We start from the raw sequence: 21,058 nt of genomic DNA, 5'->3' as shown, positions 1-21,058 counted from the left end.
CTCTTTTTCTTGTGTATAAATGATGTGGTAAATCCCTGGAACATGTTACACAAGGGTTTTATGGTCGTCAACATGACAACGACAGACGACCAGCTTCAGCGTGTTTGAAATAGTCTCAGGAGGCCCTTCTGTTTGCCCACTTCCACAGGAAGAGGAGGAAGAGGAGGAAGAGGAGGACCCGAGCTGGAGGCGCGCAGGGCGGATGAGAGGACGGATCCTGTCCGGGAGGAAGCGAGCAGCTCCGACTGGGAGTGAATGAGGCTCTAAAACAGAGAGTCAGCGGAAAGATACGGAGAGCAGCTGCTGGAGTTTCTGCCTCTGACCGGACTGCTGCCGTGCACGACTCACAGAGGCGAGACAGCGACACCCAGTGGCCTTCGGGGAGAACGCAGGCTTTTTCAAACCCGTGGCTCTTCAGGTTCAAAATAGGATTTTGTAAAGAGACTTTGTGTCTTAATTGTCTTTGTTTCATTTGATTGAACGTTGATTTTCCAAACTTGGTGTCACATCCAAGGTTTGCTAAAGATGGGTACGGTGGCCCTGAAGTGCAAACCACAACAACAAATCACTAAACACAACAACAAATTGAAAAACACAACTGCAAATTGAAAAACACAACTGCAAATTGAAAAACACAACACAAATGAAAAAACACAACTGCAAATCAAAAAACACAACACAAATGAAAAAACACAACATTCAAATAAATGAAGACGGCACCTGGAGACCATACACCATACACCTGGAGACCATACACCATACACCTGGAGACCATACACCATACACCTGGAGACCATACACCATACACCTGGAGACCATACACCATACACCTGGAGACCATACACCATACACCTGGAGACCATACACCATACACCTGGAGACCGTACACCATACACCTGGAGACCATACACCATACACCTGGAGACCATACACCATACACCTGGAGACCATACACCATACACCTGGAGACCATACACCTGGAGACCATACACCCCAGTTATGTCAGTAAGGCACTGGAGTTTTTTCATAGTAAACTCGATGAGTATGGCCAACAAGCCAGTCATTTTGTCAGCGCGGCATCAGTAAACAAAAAAGCCTGTTAGCCTCTTACAAAGTTGCCCACCACATCACAAGGTGCACAAAACCTCACACCATAGCAGAGGAGCTAATACTCATACGCATTGGACATGGTCACAATCATGCTAGGTGAGAAAAGTGCTGAGACACTGAAGACTGTCCCTCTTTCTAATGAGACACTGAAGACTGTCCCTCTTTCTAATGAGAGACACTGAAGACTGTCCCTCTTTCTAATGAGAGACACTGAAGACTGTCCCTCTTTCTAATGAGACACTGAAGACTGTCCCTCCTTCTAATGACACGGTATATACGAGACGTATATCTGACATTTCAGACCACCTCCAAGAACAACTAGCAGAACTTCTTACTGTTTAAAGTTTTGAATGTTACTGTGTTAAGTTTTTAAAAATGCACATCCCAGTGAATCATTTGCACTTTTTCTGTTTTGAGAATCCCAATTCATAAACTAAACTTGGAAATTGCTTTAAGTGGTTCTCAGCTCATTTTATTAATTTATTTTGATAATCAGGCGATTGTATGCAGAATGCTGGTGCAGCAACTCATACAGTGGTTTATACAGATAAATACATACATATTATCAGGTTCTCAATGGTAGTACAATTCAGGGGGGGGGGGCTGAAAAAAAGTCTGTCCTGTAGGGGGGGCATGACAGAAAATAATTGAGAACCACTGGTCTGGGCGTCTCTGGGTCTGGAGGGCCACTGAGTGCCGGCGTCTGGCCCTGGTGGCCTCGGGCCCTGGGGTGGTGCTGCAGGCCCCCCCACAACAGTTCCAACCACACCCAGTGAACCAACCACACTCAGTAGGCAAACCACACGCACACACACACACACCCACACACACACACACACACACACACTGTACTCTCAATTATCAAAATAATGTTTGTTTTGTTTTGTTTTTGCTTTTGTCATCATTGTTTTTTGTTTTTGTTTTGTTGTATTGCCTACCTGCTAATTTATACTCTTGCTTGAAAATCATGTTACTGTCTAGATAGAGCTGCTCAGGCTGGTTTAATCTCATAACTGTTGGAAAATATTTGGATCACTTTGATAACTGTAAATACTTTATGTAGCACTCACAAAGGTATTGTATGTTGTAAAAAGTATTCATTATAAAGAAGTTCTGTGGATTACAAAATTAGCAGTTAGGCACGTGACACTGGAATGCTAACGTAAAATGCTAGTACATGCTTATAAGTACTTCTTTAAAGCTCTTTATAAAATTGTCATCCCAAATTGTCATTCTCCTCTCTTTCTGAGCCACAATTGCATCCATGTACTCCTGTTGATGCTCCTCAGAGTCCATCCATCTTACTTTTCTTTGGAAATCTGAAATTTATGAGACTTCCCTGCTTGAAATTGAGCAGGTGTCTGCTATAAAGTGACATTTAAGATTGGCGCCCCACGCTTCAATGGTGAAGACAAGAATTGCATGCAGGTCGGCAAGTTTATTAAAGGGAAAGTGCGATGATTCGCCGTCATGCGCAAAGCATACATTAAACCTAGCCTAATTTTACACATGATCCTAACAAAAGAGGAAAAAAAGAAAAGCATTGGGGAAAACAGTATTTTCCCACTATTTTATAGACCCCCCTCATTAAGGTAGCACACACACGTGTGTCCAGTGCGATTCAGCTGATCTGTAGTCCGGGACTAATGACTCCATGATCTAGCTCAGCGAACCCCAACCTTTTTTGTGCCACGGACCACTTTAATGTCAGACAATACGTTCATGGACTGGCCTTAAGGTGTGGCGGATAAATACAACAAAATAAAATGATACAACCAACACAAAATGTATGTAACGGAGAGAATTCGGTCATTTTTCAAAATAAAATATTGTTCAGACTCGGATAATAAATGAAACCGAAATAATGTAAGTTATTTATTCATTCTGTGCGGCCCGGTACCAAACAACCCAGTACCAGTCCACGGCCAGGGGTTTGGGGACCAATGATCGAGCTTGTCTCCAGTCCAGGGGGGTATTGCACAAAAGTCGAATAAATATATCCAGGATAAAGGAGAATGTGCGGCTAGGTTAAGTCTGGTCGGCGCAATCTTGGATAATTTAGTTGCACCTTTGCTGATGCAGGATAAAGAGACGAGGTTTAATCAAGCCTGGTGTGGATGTTTGAGATAATTGCACACTCACGGTGTCCTCAAGAAGACCCATACATTCGATCATACAATCACTGATGAAAGCATGGATCACGGACGTACAGCTTCATTTACACCTGCCGAGCAAGTATGAAGAAATGATCAAATACGGAAAAAAGGAAACACCAGCGCTGTTCGAAAGGAGAGAGAGAAAGGCTGGTAGACTATAGCTGACCGTCTTAATGCGTAAGTAACCCAAACATGGAGAATTAATAAAGTGAACTTATAGAGCGTTGATCAGTTATATAAATCACTGATTATCAGATTTGTTATAATGTGACATATATACGTATATAGTTTTAAGAAATTATCTGTCATCTAGTATCTATTTATCCCATGTTGTGTTCTGTTTCATCAATCATAAAGAACAAACCTGTCTGGCCAGTAAAGGACATGGCCACAGGTTAAAACAAGTTATAAAAACATTCTGCAGTCTGGTAAGTGATTTTATTGTAGCCTTAATAGCAATTATCAAATAAAGTGATAGATTAGCGTTTAGCTGACTTTTTTATTATTATTATTTTTAAATATTTCAGCAGTAAAAAAAAAAGCCCACTGTAAGAGCACAGGGGGAAGCCCACCTACACAGGACCTGACCCCAGCAGAGGAGCTGGCCCTTGACCTGAATAAAGGGAGGCTAGTGATGGAGGGGATCCAGGGAGGGACTGTGACACTCAGTCCTTCCCCCTGATAGCCACATCTATATAAATGGTGAATGGCTCCCACATTACACTTCCACTGCAGATGAAACACATGTCACAGAATTATTGTGCCTAACTTTGTATTTGCTGCAGTGTCTGGGGACAGAGTGGAGCTTTTAGAGCCACCTGATGACGATCCTGTTAGTTTTGTACATTTTAAACAGTGTTTGCCTGCATGTTTTCTCAAATGTTAAGAATTTTCCTGTCCATGTACAGTATGTCTATGCAGCAGGGTGAATGCACATCTGTAGATGTGGAGTGTACCCCTACAGATGTGAAGTGTACCTCTGCAGATGAGGAGACGCTGTCTGTGAGCTCGAGAAGGCTCAAGGTGTGTCATCTGTGGCAAAAACTGCTTATTTCGTTGTAAATGAATAGGAAATCAGAAATGAGGTGCTGAAAAAATGTGTTCCAGGACCTAGAGCCTGCCCTGGGCCAAAGTGAAGCTGGGGACATTGTGAGTATTAGCGAAAGTAAATATGTTGAACAAATCATATTGTGCTAATTGCCCTTGCTTTGACAGACCTCTCAAACCATCAGAGCCCTATATGTGAGACATCTACAGAAACAGATGGCTCCAGCAGACATCAAAATAAAGAATGAGAAACGAAGAATGAGGAAACTGGATCTTGAGATCCAGAAACTGGAACGTGAGGTGCACCTTTCCCATGGGAATGACAGTACACACAGTAACCATATTAATAATGTATTGTATGTTAATTCTTGTGATATTTTCTCTCTACCACAGACTCCACGCTGAAAGTCTATAATAAAAGTTGGTCGAAAATGTCGCTGTCTTTTACAATTAATGTGGGCCATTCAAAAGTTTTGAAAAGATGCTATGCAGAAATTTTCTTACAATGCATGACCAACACAAGAAAAAATGCACTTACCCTAGAAAACAATTGCACAACAGAACAAATATTTAATTTGACCAACAAAAAGTCCACATTTAAGGCTAGGAAAAATGATTTGCTATGTATTGGTCTCTCAATTCTCGTCCAGCCAGATCATCAGGGAAAATGGGAGCATTTTCCCCACGCCTCTTCAACAGGTACTAGTGGGGCCCTCTCCTTCCGAAAGCCTGCTATATTGTGCAGCACTGTGCATGCTGAAATCACATGCCCTTGGTGGGGAAACCCTCAGGTGGTGCAGGTACTGAAACCTTGATTTCAGAAGGCCGAAGGTCATTTCAACGCGAGCCCTTGTCCTGCTATGTGCGTTGTTGTATGCCAGCTGTGGTGGGGTTTGGGGATCAGCAAGGGGAGTCAGGAGAAGTGATTCACAGGTGTAGCCTTTGTCTCCCAGAAGCACTCCTGAGAATGAACCTAATGAAATGCAGGATTTCTTAAACAGCATACATTAATCCAAGGTACTTACAGATATGTGACCTTGTGGGAGTGTCATGTAAATTGGACTATACCTAAAGATTCTGGAATCATGGACTGATCCAGGCCACTTTGCCTCTAGACTGCTCAAAAGGCAGTTAGTGTCACAGATTATCTGACGAGATTAAACCAAAGGTCGTTTCAGGCACAAAATGCATTTACAAAAGTCTGAGGCAATAAATCTCTCTTACCAGAACATTGAGGCTGTGGAAACATTTCCTGTTAATATAATCTCCCTCATGTTCTGCTGAAGGACGAGTGATTTTAACATGAGTGCAGTCCACTGCACCAATCACATTAGGGTAAGCTGTAACAATAAAAAGTATCTATCTATAATTGATCACCTTGTATGCCAATGGTATAGAATGCTGAATGTAATGAATTCCTCCTTGATATAAAGAATTCTTCTGTGGCCAGGGAAGGTGACAAATATGTTGATGAGTGCCTTCAGAGCAAGGCAGACACGTTGTACCGTGCGGCAAATGGTTCCTATATTAAGGTTCTTCGCATCCCCAACCGAATACAAAAAGCTTCCACTTGCAAGGAACCTCAATGTCACACCCAGAAGCCTACATAGGTATTTCAATCCATCCCCTGAAAACCTATAACATTCAATGAGATATTCATCTCCAAACACCAGTGGGTCTGACCTATCCCTGAACACTGTTTCACGCCGAAAGGCTCGTCTAATGATGAGTGCTTCCTCATCTCACACATCTTTGAGAAAAGGGCATGCCATCATGAAGAGGAAAGTGGCTAATTGGGAGTTGGAGCTTCATATACTTCATTGCCTCCGTCACATCTAAGTAAAAACATCCTTGCAACTCTACAAATTGTTATAAATATAATGCCAATAACTCCAATGAGCCATCTAAATCAAACTCTGACAGTAATTCCACAACCAGGATTTATAAGTATTACAACATAGCCATAGGCCTGACAGAAACAAAATGAAATGAATAGAGATATTTTAAAATTAAAAGGTGAGGTTCAAATAACATATGGTATGCATTGTCTTATTTTTACAACGCTTAAAAGTGTCTCTGTCACATTATTCTCTATATTTTTTTAACTTTTCAGTGTTGGTGTTTTATTAATAAGGAACATATTCCCAATAAACCATCTGCCTTCTCACTTTCATTGCTCAAATCTTGTGTTTTTATGTTATTTCTGTCATTATAAATAAACTATGATCCTTAAAATTTTTTAACCAAAAGTCAACGGACAAATTAAATGATTATTTATTATATTTTGGTGGACAAACATGTATAAAAACTATTAACATTCTGTAAACCAGTCATTTCTCACAGTGCAGACAGCAGAGCCACACCACCAGGGATATCTGTTCTGCAGCCGGTTAGCTATATCAGCTACATCCTGGATAGACCTGGATAAACTTGGCCAGCTTTCGTTCAACCGTTTTGTGGATAACTTTATCCAGGGTAGCTGATTTTTCCAGGCTTTATCCCTTATCCTAGTTGTGCGCAATACCCCCCAGGTTCAGTGATCCAGATCCAGCTGATATCGAATCCAGGTCCAGTGATCCAGATCCAGCTGATCTCCAGTCCAAGTCCAGTGATTCAGATCCAGCGTTCCGGGGTTTGGTTGCATTGTACCTAACAGCCATTTATCCCCGCGGTGTGGTTTGTCTGTCTGTTGCTATCTGTTCGTCTGGTAACGGGGAAACCGCTGATCTGGACCCTGTAGGAATACCTCCTCTGGTCGTGTAAGTTGCGGAAGCTCCTCCAGCCTCGGGAAGTGACCCCACGATGCCACTGCGCGCCCCGTCGCTCAGCAGTGCTCTCCGGGATGTGACCGTGTGATGGCTGCGGTCCAGTGAAGTAGGAGCACGTTGACTGGTGCGCCCGATCCATCCACCAGTTTGGGAGCTTGTCTCAATTCTTTTCCGGTCGGATTATCGGAGCATATGGAGCGTAAATGACATCTGACCGGATTGGGGTTCCTGACTGGGTGAGTGATCGTGCCGAAGCCGCCTCTCCTGGTGGGAAACACGGCATCGCCTGCTAGCTGTCCCGGGGGTTAGCTCAGCAGGCTAGCTGTTGTCTTTGTCTTCGGAGACCGGGCAGCTAAGGTGCAGGCGTCCATCGTCGGACACGTCCCCGCCTGACCCGTTTGTTTGCGTTGTGTCTACCTTATGTTCTCCTGACTACCTCTCTGATGTTTATATTCACAGAAAGGTTTCAGTCGTGTTGTGGCAACGTTTGTGTGACTCCACCTCCACAGCTACTCTGTTTCATATTTAGTCTCTGTGCTGCGTCGCTTGGGCACATTTGTAAGCTTTTTGTAAGCAGTTTAGAAAGCCTTGGTCAAGCAACATAGCATTCAAAAGCTTACCTTTATTGACATATTTCTGCTTTTGGACGATATAATGATGTACATTTGCATGACAGTCCGTGTGTCAGTGTAGACTTGAAACTACATGTCCTATAATAGAATGGTCGATAGCGCCGCATAGCTAATTGTCCATCTCATGACAAATGGGACGCTACATCAATATTTGGATTACCGATTTGCGCCACTTGTATCTGGCATAACGCAATGTATGCCACCGTAATATTGGCATTCGTGAAAGCAACGATAACTTGTAAAGTTTAACGGCGATTACGGAATACGCGCAGCAGCTCAGTTGGTGCAGCCTGTGTCCGATAATGGAACTCGTTAGCCGTGGAGCCTGCCCCGGTGGGCCCTTTCGTTTCGATGAAAAGGTTGTGCAGATTACGGGCACATTAACTGCTCTTCTGCGGTTAAGTTACTACCGTTACCTGTGCTCCACGCGGGTATTGTTGAGCTAAGGACGTTTTGAGCCGTTCCCGACGTGCTGGTCAGGTTTCTGTTGGCAAGCAGTGAGCCTAGGCCGAGGCTGCGGTCACTGCGAGCTGCAGGTTACCGAGGCTAACGGTGTCAACGTTTCCTCACCAGCTGCTGTTTGCAGGAAATAACAAATAAGACTGAACTCATCAAAATACGGTTCATCAGCAGTAATGACTTGTATGAACTGCATTTCCTAATTAGCCTCACAAACTAAAAATGCCACTTCAGAGCATTTCTCTCCTGAACCAAGAGACAACTTGCTGCTTACAGCTTAATCCCACAACATGCCTGTTTTGAAACGATTGGCTATATTTGATTATAGTTCGTTAAACAAATTGCATTTGATAAGACTAAATGTGTTAGATTGCATAGTTAGCAGATGGTTGCAGGCTTGTAATGAGGCGAGTTAAACTCAGAGAAGGCAGTTTGAATGCCTTCAGATGACTGCCAAGGTATGTACAGGTGCGTTTCACCTCCACAGCAAACTTCACATCTATGAATAGCATTCATGTTTCATTATTACATCCTCATGGGAACACAAAGGAACCAAAATCCATTGCAGCTTGATTTATGGAATTAAAATGAATACAAAACGGATGTATATCTCATGTCAGCAGTGTGTCCATAAAGTTCAGCTCAATATTTAGGGACCAAGCCGGAAGGCCCAAGGCCTCCAAAGAAGGCCTGGGCCTGGAGGCCAGGACCCTATTGTTTTTGTAGCATTTATTTGGGACTGAAAGGCCCAATGCCTCCAAAGGAGGCCTGGTCCTGGGGGGCAGGACCCTACTGTTTTTGTAACGTTTCTTATTCTTTCTTTTTCTTTTTTGTGGCCTGGGTGAATTGGAGGCCCAATTTGACCCGCTAAATACACAAAAATGTTGAATTTTATTTGGCATGCTCATAAAGACTGGTGGTAGAATTAAGGACATGTCAAAAGTAACCTCCAGAGTGCTAAAATGTCTCTCTAGCGCCATCTAGAAAAATATAAACTATCACCACGGCCTGTAGGAATGTCGTCGAGAGCTCCAACCAAAACTCAATTGTTCGTCTCATTGTGACCTAAAATTCACCACTGGTACCCCAAACTTCAATCTCACAGGAAGTCTGCAATTTGCCTTTCAAAGTACAATTTTGACCAAAAAAAGCCCCTCAACCGCCTGAGGGAGAATACATTTGACCCCCTACACATGCTCACCAAATGGTGCCAAAATATGCTCTCTTGCGCCATCTACAAACACACAACAGCTACCAAAAAACACTTGAACGCGACCACGGCCTGTAAGAATGTCGTTGCAAGTCAAACCAAAAGTCAATTGTTGGTCTCATCAAGCCCTTCAAATCACCCACCGGTACCCCTGACCTAGATCTGACAGGAAGTCCATAATTTGCTTTTCAAAATAAGATTTGCAAACGCTAGCTACTCTGAGTGCAAATATCTATCGACTTCAATAACTTCATGGGTTGATCTTAATGTCAATCTGCCAGTCCGAGACCAGTACATATTTCTACGGACTAGTACACATTTCCTATGGCCAGTCTGTGGGACGGTGCTGATCGCGGCATCAAAACAGCAGCTCCTCCGTGCTGTAGCAGGCGATTCACACCTCTGTGAAGCTGCGTCATACTCCATAGGCTGATGATGCATCGGATGCTATCAGGGGTCAGTCTCAACTATAAAACTACTGATATGGACGATAAAACTAGAATACTGACCATGACTAATACCACAGTGGGTCGCCATGTTTGTATACAAGGGATGGAAGGGGAAGGGAGGGGAGAGTTGCACATGCACAGTAACCGGCTCTGTAGCGTCCGGCAATCTCTGCAGGAGGGATTAGCAGCCGTGAAAGAAACTTTCCACCTTCGGAGACGGATTAAAAACTTCGTAGATACAGTGCATTCGCACACTGGTGTCATGTAAACGGACCCCCCAAAATGGAAGAACATTTTGCAGATACACTTGTAGTCATTGTTGTGTAAACAGGGCCTGAGATGATGTATCTGCAACACAAAATGTAGCATTTAATGATTCATTTTACGATTCTCTGATCGTAATTTTAATGTAACATGAAACTGTTTTAGTTTAACAACATATATTTCACTGTGTGCAGGACCAGTGCAAAGTCTGCAGGACTAGTGCAACCCACTGGTCCACTCGACTAGTGGGGGGAAAAAAATTAAGATCTGTCCCTGCTATTAAATGATAGCGGAGACTCTTCTCAATAACCCAGAATATCATTTTCAGTCGTCGAACGGTTTTGTTTTTATTAGCCATCAAAGTTCTGAACGTTGAATTCAGCTTCCTCAATGCAGTTTAAACGCTATCTTCTCTTAGAGTGAATATCATATTGGCTTCAAAACACTATCATGATAGAGCAGACTCTCCTTCTCAAAAGTTCTGTTCAACTTTTTCACTAGTCCAGCAGTTAAAAAAAAAAAATTAGCCTTCAAAGTTCCAAACGCCAAATCCCACAACCTGCTCCTTGTGACTTGTGAGCTCAAATTTCACCCACTCAACTTGCTCAAATGTTGATAAACCTGCACCAATATGTAGCTGCAGGTCTTGTGCTTTGAATGAGGGGCTTCTTTTGTTTTCATTTTCAACGGTTCTCGTTTCACATCTAATAGTTGAGGAGGTACACATCGACGGGGCTGTTTCTCTCTACCTTTCAGTCACACTGCTGGCTGCATGCCAAGATGAGCTGGAACACGCATACACACACACACACACTCGGCGGCAGGGGTGGGGTGGTGTTAACGTAGCACTTGTCCACAGGACAGCACCTTTGGGGGGCGGTGTTACATTTTTTATTTCACACCTTCAAAACCAATGAATGCGGGGCTCATAGGTCATCGCTAATTGAGACAGAAACACACACACACACACACACACACACACACACACACACACACACGCACTTCCACCGCAGTATTAAATTAGAGCAGAAGTAGACTTGTTCTCTGTGACACCAGCAGGCGATCCTGCAAAGGGAAAGCGGAGTGGAGCATTCAACTATCGTTTCAAATAAAATGTTCCCTCTGTTGAAGTCTGACACTGAAGTAAATTGACATCTATGAGTCAAATCTTCCATTTCCAGAGTGGATTCGCAGCGTTCTTCTTTTTGTGCCTTTAAAACCAAGTCTTCAGTCCTTGTCCTCTTCAGATCTGCCTTTTTTTCCACACGTCTCCATCTGTATAGTCAGAGAAATTTGGAGGCACACGGAGTGGTGATGTCCGCATGAACCAGGACACACGTGGGTGCGTGGTGGCTAAAATAACGTAATTTGGCCGTGCAGAGCTTGCAAACGCATCAAGCATTAAAACATCCTTTAACCCTGCTGGGCCTAAAGTATTTTGTGCCGTTTTTCACTACAATTGATTTTTCCTTTATGTCTCAAATATAAAATCCATAAACCTTGCCTTTTTTGGTGTCTGTTTTTGTAAAACTATTTTCAAAAGGTCACACATATAATGTCAGGTGAAGACAAATTATTTGTGCCACTCAAAAAAACAGTTTCTGTCCAACACAACACAGAGGGACACATCACACATGGCATTTCCATGGAGTGTCTTTCCTTTTTTTGTGTTCCTGTAGGCAATGTTTACATTTTAGCCTTTGGCTGTTGTGGTGGAGCTGGAATGATGGGGACAGGATGGGGGACACGTCTCCTGGTCTGGGGGACACCTCTCTCCCCTCTAACAAAACAAACCTGTGGTCTTCAATATTGTCATCAGAATCACTCTCAAACTCAGTGTCAGACTCCATGTGCTCTTCTCCGTCTTCAAAAAAAAAAAAGTCGGAGCAACTGATTGATGTTCATAAGGCGCGTCATTGTTTTGATAGGGGAAAAAAAAGAGTTCACTTGAAACTAAAAAACACTCCACTCTAATCTCACTCACTACACACTCACTAAAAGGTCAAATCATGATAATAGTCGCTTTTTCTCTGATTATAAATTGCAACTCACTCTCGCTGTCTCCGTCTCTCTGTTTACTTTTTCATGGGTGAACGAAACAAAATGACACCTCCCACTATGGAAACTTGGACATGGGCTCTTCTTCTCAACCAATGAGTGAAAGGTATACTGCCACATTACGAGAGTTGTTTTTTTTACTACTCCGGTACTTTCACTTCGTTTTAGAAGCACTCCTGAAGCACACAGTTTTCCTCATATCTCCACTTTTATTTAGGCTATCCACATAATTTTAGAACCATCTTGTAGTTTTATATCTGCACTTTTGACACGCATTGAAACACTGGACCAGATGACGCTGCGCTGTGACGATACTGCCTTTTAAAACGGTCATGGGATTAGGACGCACCGGCCACAGAGGTTTAAGGCTTTTTTTATGCTTGATACATGGGTGTGACATGTGGAAGGAAGAGCACCAGGTGGAGAAGGAGGAGGAGGAGGAGCAGCAGACTGGCATGCTAGTTAGTATGCCAACAAAGTTTGTTCAATTGAACTGGAATTGACACAGCCTGATGCAGCACAGAGCTGCTGTGATGTTTACTTCTGTCAAACATGAGGCCTGTGGACTAAAACCGGCCGCTAAAAGCTCCAATCATCCCAAGAAATCACCAAGCAAGTGGTCATTTATATATATATATATATATAACATTTCACTGTATTGTGTGCCGAATGCTTCATCAGTAATCACTGCTCAGATTTTGATTTAAAAAACAAAACAAACTTAAGTACTTACATAGTAGATATGCCTGAGGATGAGCAGAAGAGAGAAGCAGGAGCAGCGGGGGGGAGGAGCAGGAGAAGGGTGAGGAGGAGGATCGGGGGAGCATGCTAACAAAATGTGTTCAATTGAGGTGATATTGGCCTAAAGGGCAGGCTAGGGTTACGGATCACTTCCTAATTGGCTGGGTCCTGCAAGGCTCATTAGCTTAGCAGATTAGCATGTGAGATAAGGCCAGATTCCAGGTCAGCCATACCTGGGGAGTAACGAGTGATTGTTAAGGTGGGTAACATTTAAAGGGGCCAGTGGCCATGATTGGGCCGACCCCGATCGGCCAGGGGGCAAGGTCCTGACCAACGCTGCTTGCAGGTTTAATTTTATTTAGAGCTGCACCATATATTGTAAATTTCTCCTCATCAAAATATCAACAGTATACTTATTGCTCTGTGTGTGAACTTATTTGAGCAATCAGATGGAGCCCTACTGCCCAAGATTGTGTTGACAGTGGATCATATCTGACCAGAGGTCTACACTATACAACAGGATAAATATGACCTGGGAATTTCTCTGTTCCCTGAGTTGATTTACCATCCTGATAAGCCTCAAGACAAAGCAGGTTATCAATTTGGTGATTCAACCCAGGCTTTTCCAATCTTGAACAGTGCATCAAAGGGACAGAGTTTGCAGCATCTGACTGGTTGCTATGGAGGAGTAGACAACATTAAAAAATATGAAGAACAGCAACACTTCTGCAACAATGAAAACCAGAAAGAAAAACTGGCTGATTCCTTGAGATTGTATATTTTTTAACCACAAAATAGAAATTGACCGCACTATGATCACAATCACAGCAGATACGTTTTGGGCAGAGGTTCCTCAGTACCTTTCTTTCATTTTATATTCCTCTTCAGTTCTTTTAAGCTTCAGCGTGTGAGTTTGTTTTGTGTTGCAATATTAATTCCACACCATGACGGCACGAGTAGTTATGACATGTGTGACCATTGTTGTTTACCTAATTATTTCAGACGCAATCCTGGTAGAGTTGCATAGACTTGGGAACTAGTCGAGAACTAGTACAAAAACATGTTTGAAAGGGCTTTATTTCATCTCAAAACAACTGCATCTATTCCTAAAAACTGTTTCTCTCCTATGTGCTCCTCTCACAATCTACGTACCAATCAGGTACATCTTAAGATGGGCAGGTCATTTTCCAAGACAAATGATTGCTGAGGAGGTGGAGCTTTTATATCAGTTGATCTCTTATTCATAACATAACCTGCTGTGGTGCAGGTTAGCAGTAGGTTTCACAGTGATTTACCCTGGTAAGAAGTGAATCTGCCTCGCGCAGCAGAAAACCCATGATCAACCCTAAAGTCACCTCAATAAGAGACAATCCCACTGTATAGTACATGCCTCTGAAAGTAAGTCAGAAGCACAAAATACAAGGAAAACAAAGTCAGCAAACGCAGTGAAATCAGCTAATGTTGGGTCCAAGAAGAGAAAATCCCAGAACACTAAGTCAACATCATCAGTGTAACCATTTATTTCTTTATATAGTATATTTACCTAATATACTACTACATGTGTTTCCAGTGTTTTAGTGCAAATTTGCATTTACAGAAGTTCAGTTCAAACCAAACACACATTCACAAAACCTAAGCAAGTGAAACATTTTAAAGAAAAATAAGCAGTGAAATGCCCTGCTCGATTCAGCTTGCATGTTTATACAAATTCACCTTCTCAGTTTGGCGTTGATGCTTCTATCAGCTCAGATCTCGATGAATATAGAATAAAAATATCTTATTAATCCCAGAGGGCAGTGCTGTATGAAATGTTTTTTATGCTCCTTTCACTGAAACACTGCAGTCCACATTGAATCAATTGCAAACAGGAAGCTTCTTGTCAGTGTTTTAGCAGTTTTTACACCATCCCATTTCATCCTGATGGTTGGATTGGACCTTGTGAAAGGACAGTTTTGGCTCATGGTGCCTTTGGTTTGACACTTTTGCTCTGAAGTCATTCAGCAAGTTTCACACTGTTTTTACTCTCTACAAATGTTGGCAAACTGCTAATATTATACATGTTCTGTTTTTCTGGTACGTTAAGAAGTAATCATGTCTGACCATTTCATTTTCCTGGTGACTTGCGCACTAAGCTAAATTTCAATTCCGATTAGTAGAGCATTGATCACGAAATACGTCGGACATTGCCGACAAAAATGCCCTTGGTCCAGTTAATATCCTCTTAAAACCGGTCTCATGTCCAGATTTCCACTGCTCTGCAAAATGTGGAATTGATTTTCTGAACGGAGGGGAGTCTCAATGAGATGCGCGGAGTAATGAGTCAGGAAATCCATTCCACAGTTTGCAGCCAGCGAGGATGCTCAGGAAGTTAGCATTGCGGCTATCATACTTTTCATGACAACATGAAAAGTATGATAGCCACTGTATGATGTTTCGCTGTTTGGATGTATTTTGCACTCAAAACACCGCAACGCATCAACGTGGCTGTTTGCAAAGCCATTGTATAGCGAGGCGCTCTGCCACCAGATGTCACCGTTTTAAAACACCAGCTCGCCGAGGAGAGCACCAACATAAAAACAATGGCCTCCTCCACAGGAGCAGGCGATTCATATCTCCGTGAAGCTGCGTCCTACTCCATGCTTAACCCCCTGAAAATAGTCCCAATCATTTGAGCTGCCTTGGAGCTGAAAAAATTGCTGTTTGTGCTGCGTTGATAAATAACTTCCCCAGAAATTAATAAAGTGAGCCTGAGGTTTTAAAGATATAACAAGTTTATTATGAGATGGTGACGTCACGCAGAATCAACGCATCTGTTGAGTAAAACAAACCCATTTTTCTGTCATATTATTTTCATAGTTCAATCTCCCCAACATCTTCTCACACACCAGTGTCTCCATCATTTGTGTTTTCCACATACTCAGTGTGGAGAATTGAGGATCTTTCCAACACCTCAGGATGGTACATGCACATGTCATCAGGCCAGTTTTTAATATTCCAAAGATGTGTTTGTTTAACTGTGGTTCAGAGTCTTGATGACCTGGGAAGTTCACAGTTTAACCATTTGCACATACAGTCTAAAACATTTTCCCACAAAGGGAGAATTTCAGAACAATCCCACAATACATGGATAAACGTGCCACTTTTTCCAGAACAGAACAGTGTTTAGTAAGGCCATTTTGTTGAGTCTTGATGGAGTAAAATAATATCTATGAATGATCTTATATTGAATAAATTTGCCTCTGCCTTCTCTTATGTATTTCTAAGTGTTGGAAAGAATTCCCTCCCACATCTTTTCATCCTACGTACAAGATAGATCTTTGTCCCATATCCTCTTGACATTATGACAACCATTATTTTTTGTCCAAGGACACATTTCATACCATCTCGAGGCCTTATGATGTGTTTTGGGTAGATGTAGATAACATTCAACTGGACTTCGATCCTGACCAACAGGAACAACCTCTTTAATACAGTGTCTGATTTGTAAGTATTTCCAAAAGTGGCCTTTGCCCTCTAATTGAACATTTTCCTTGAGTCTGATATATGAAAGAAAATTAGCATTTTCAAATAAGTCATCTACTATCCTGATGTATTTTCTAAGCCACTGGCCAGTAGATAGGGCGTATGTCTACCGTGTTTTCCGCACTGTAAGGCACACTTAAAATCCTTTAATTTTCTCATAAATCCACTGTGCACCGTATAATCCGGTGCACCTTATGTATTAATTCTGGTTGTGCTACGGAGGTTACTTGGCTACATAAGTTGTGCTACATACATAACAGCTACCGTAGTCAGGAGCCTCGCAGAGTAATACGTTCTGTGCTTCAACATGTCCATGTGTTTATAAAGGACCCCAAAATGGCACCTGTGAAGAGACATGCTTGGGAAGCGGATTTCAAACTCAAGGCTATCAGCCATGCAGTAGAACTTGGGAATAGAGCAGCAGTGAGAGAATTCAACATTAAAAAAAATCAATGATACGGAAGTGGAGGAAGCAAGAAGATGACCTGCGCCAAGTAAAGAAGACCAAACTGAATTTCCGAGGAAACAAAGCAAGATGGCCACAGTAGGGTTGCCACAATTAGTCGACTAGTCACGATTATGTCGACTATTAAAATCGTCGACAACTAATTTAATAGTGGACGCGTCGTTTTTATTTATTTTTTTAATCTTGGTTTTTCTCTCAAGACTGCAGTGCACTCCACTGTCGTGTCTGCCTTTCTGTCTTTGACACACATGCGCAGTAGTGGTAATCGGGGTCAGCCGTGATGTCGCCTGAAGTTATACCAGATGGGCTCGGGTATCATGGCAACACGACGGCAATGGAGCTCTTAAGTATGGGAGCATTTTAAGAAAACAAAAGAGAAAAGCGTGCAATGCAATATCTGCAAGACAGAACTTGCCTTCCACGGCAGCACAACTGTGATGCATGAGCACCTGAAAAAGAAGCATGTTGTGGCTATGGCAACGATGACGAGGGACTGTCTCGGCAAGCTAACTGGCCAGTTAGCTGCTAATATTAGTGTAAATAGAGAGCTAACTTACTATTCACTCATACAGCTGTAAATGTTAACATTAGCGATGACGATTTGATTCATTAGCCGCCCTTCTAACACATATTTCCTGCATTTTTTGTCTCGTTACAACAGTGACGTTTGAATAGGAAATGTGGTAACGCTAATGTTTGCTAACATTATGTTTCAGTGCTAAAAAAGTACAACCAGTTGTGCATCCCTGCAACCTCCACCCCATTGGAGCGGGTTTTCTTTATTTGCACTGTATTATATACACAGCTAAACAAGTGTTTGTTGCTACAAACATATTTCATTAAAGGTTTAATGAACTATCATCTTGTCTTTATTTTTAGTTAGCATATACCTTAAACACTTAAAGCTGAAAACTAATGATGGTTATACAGTGGGTACGGAAAGTATTCAGATACCTTTAAAATTTTCACTCTTTGTTTCATTGCAGCCATTTGCTAAAATCAAAAAATGAATTTAATTTCTCATTAATGTACGCTCAGCAACCCATCTTGACAGGAAAAAAAAACAGAATGTAGACATTTTTGCAAATTTCTTAAAGAAAAATTGAAATGTCACATGGTCATAAGTATTCAGACCCTTTGCTCAATATTGAGTAGAAGCACCTTTTTGAGCTAGTACAGCCTTGAGTCTTCTTGGGAATAATGCAACTAGTTTTTCACACCTGGATTTGGGGATCCTCTGCCATTCCTCCTTGCACATCCTCTACAGTTCTGTCAGCTTGGATAGTGAACGTTGGTGGACAGCCATTTTCAGGTCTCTCCAGAGATGCTCAATTGGGTTGAGGTCAGGGTTCTGGCTGGGCCAGTCAAGAACCGTCACAGAGTTGTTCCCAAGCCACTCCTTTGTTATTTTAGCTGTGTGCTTAGGGTCATTGTCTTGTTGGAAGGTGAACCGTCGGCCCAGTCTGAGGTCCTGAGCACTGTGGAAGAGGTTTTCTTCCAGAATATCTCTGTACTTGGCCGCATTCATCTTTCCTTCAATTGCAACCAGTCGTCCTGTCCCTGCAGCTGAAAAACACCCCCACAGCATGAAGCTCCCACCACCACACTTGACTGTAGGGATGGTGTTGGGCAGGTGATGAGCGGTGCCTGGTTCTCCACACATACCGCTGAGAATTAATGCCAAAAAGTTCAATCTTGATCTCATCAGACTAGAGAATCTTATTTCTCATAGTCTGGGAGTCCTTCATGTGTTTTTTTGGCAAATTCTATGCAGGCTTTCATGTGTCTTACTCTGAGGAGAGGCTTCCGTCGGGCCACTCCGCCATAAAGCCCTGGCTGGTGGAGGGCTGCAGTGATAGTTGACTTTGTGGAACTTTCTCCCATCTCCTCACTGCATCTCTGGAGTTCAGCCAGTGATCTTTGGATTCTTCTTTACCTCTCTCACCAAGGCTCTTCTCCCACGATTGCTCAGTTTGGCTGGACAGCCAGGTCTAGGAAGAGTTCTGGTTGTCCCAAACTCCTTCCATTTAAGGATTGTGGAGGCCACTGTGCTCTTAGGAACCTTGAGTGCTGCAGAAATTCTTTTGTAACCTTGGCCAGATCTGTGCCTTGCCACAATTCTGTCTCTGAGCTCCTTGGGCAGTTCCTTCGGCCTCATGATTCTCATTTGCGCTGACATGCACTGTGAGCTGTAAAGTCTTATATTGACAGGTGTGTTCCTTTCCTAATCAAGTCCAATCAGATTAATTTAACACAGCTGGACTCCAATGAAGGTGTAGAACCATCTCAAGGAAGATCAGAAGAAATGGACAGCCTGTGAGTTAAATATGAGTGTCACAGCAAAGGGTCTGAATACTTATGACCATGTGATATTTCAGTTTTTCTTTTTTAAGAAATTTGCAAAAATGTCTACATTTCTGTTTTTTTCTGTCAAGATGGGTTGCTGAGTGTACATTAATGAGAAATTAAATGAAATTTTTTGATTTTAGCAAATGGCTACAATAAAACAAAGAATGAAAAATGTAAAGGGGTCTGAATACTTTCCGTCCCCACTGTATATGACACCTTCATGCTGGTGTGATAAGCTGTATGTTTTACATTCAATTTACGTATGATCTGATTAGTCGACTTTGTATTGGTTCAGTTATGTGCTTTTAAATAATCATACCACAGTTGATGTTTGGTTCGTTCAATATCAACTAGTCCAACAATTTGAAATGGGTTTTTTTCTGATTCATTGAAAAAATAATCAACCGATTAATCGATTATTAAAATAATCGTTAGTTGCAGCCCTACTGTGATCCAAAAGATCGCCCAAAGTTTTATTGAAATCTCCACCCATAGTAATTTCACTATCTTTATCCCCCAATATATTGTTGACCTCATTAAAAAAGGATGTGTTTTCCCCGTTTGGTGCATATATATTGCAAAGTATTACAACTCCATTAATGAACGCTTCCACCACTATAATCTGTCCATGAGAATCTTTAAATTGATTCAATACAGAAAAATTTCGATTTTGTTGACAAGGATAACAACTCTACAGCTTTTACTTGATACTGAATTATGGAAAACATGACCGACTCAATGCTTCATCTTGGTCCTTATGTGTTTCTTGAATATACGCAATATCTGTGAGTATTGTTTTGCGTTTGACTGGTGTGCTACAGCAATTAATATTCCATGTCACTATATTGATATGTCTTTTAACCTTGTTCATGATGTTGTCTCACATTATAGCCTCACATATCAATGCCTTTCTCCTGCCATCATAAAAAATAAAATAAAAACATCTCCAAAAGGAACCCAGAACAGTGACATGTAGAAGACTGAAAAATAATTCCAAAAAACACTGCTTTTAAAAAGAACATACCGGTGTAATAAGCCTTGTGCTTACAGTGATTGTGGTGCGTGTAGGTCCTATAGACAGGTCTTTCTGCTCCTCGCCATCCGGTTACGGCAGCGCCCCACAGTCTCCACCTCCCCCGTGCCTTCAAAATATAGTTCCACTCTCATTCATATTTATGTTACAGCCATTTGGTATCCGCGTTTTGAATGTTTTCCCGAAAAAACACGTCAGCCCCCTTTGGGTCAGTGAAGCTCAGTCTCTTCCCCTTCCATGTGAACCTCAGGACTGTCGGGTGTGCCAGTGTGTGTTTTACCTGATTATCCCACAGAGCTTTCATTACCGCAAAGAACTGTCTCTGCAGGGCGGAGCGTTCCTTGGTCATATCCTCACTGATGGAAAGAGTGCAGGCCAAACACCCTGTCTTTTTTTTGCAGCTTTCAGAACTTTCTGTTGGGCCGTGTAGCGTAGAAATTTCACCATTATCGCCCGCAGAGGGCGATTGTTGTCCAGCCGTGCCCCCCCCCCCCCCCCCCCGCTTCTATGGCTCTGCTCGATCTCGTATTGTTCTCCCTGCAATCCCAATCCTTCATTCAGTATCTTCCTTATGTAGCCATTAATTGCATTCCCTGCTTCTTTTCTTTGTTTGAGTCCAATCAGCTTGATATTTTTGTGTCTTCCTCTGTTTTCCGGGTCATCAACCTGGCTCCACAGTTGCTCGACTTTCTGCTTTAGCACTTGAAACGTGCTCATTAACCATGCTAGCGTTGCTATCTTCTACATCAGAAATGCGACTTTCCGCCTTTTTGAGCTGAGTTTGGACAGTACTC

At 42.3% G+C, this 21,058-nt stretch overlaps 1 protein-coding gene across 2 annotated transcripts in view; it reads left to right on the top strand.

Annotated features, from left to right (window-relative positions):
• The first annotated feature begins 7,016 nt into the window (after positions 1–7,016).
• Positions 7,017–21,058, top strand: part of LOC308136644 (zinc finger protein 609-like) — a 50,028-nt gene continuing 35,986 nt past the window's right edge. For both annotated transcript variants that reach the window (XM_080505083.1, XM_080505082.1), the window contains exon 1: positions 7,017–7,317. The gene's annotated coding sequence lies outside the window, so the exon portion shown is untranslated. The remainder of the gene's footprint in view (positions 7,318–21,058) is intronic.

The sequence above is a fragment of the Blennius ocellaris genome (genome assembly GCF_963422515.1).
Source record: "Blennius ocellaris genome assembly, chromosome: 11".
NCBI lineage: Eukaryota > Metazoa > Chordata > Actinopteri > Blenniiformes > Blenniidae > Blennius > Blennius ocellaris.
The sequence above is the reverse complement of the archived record's forward strand: the minus strand, read 5'-3'. Positions and strand labels throughout refer to the sequence as shown.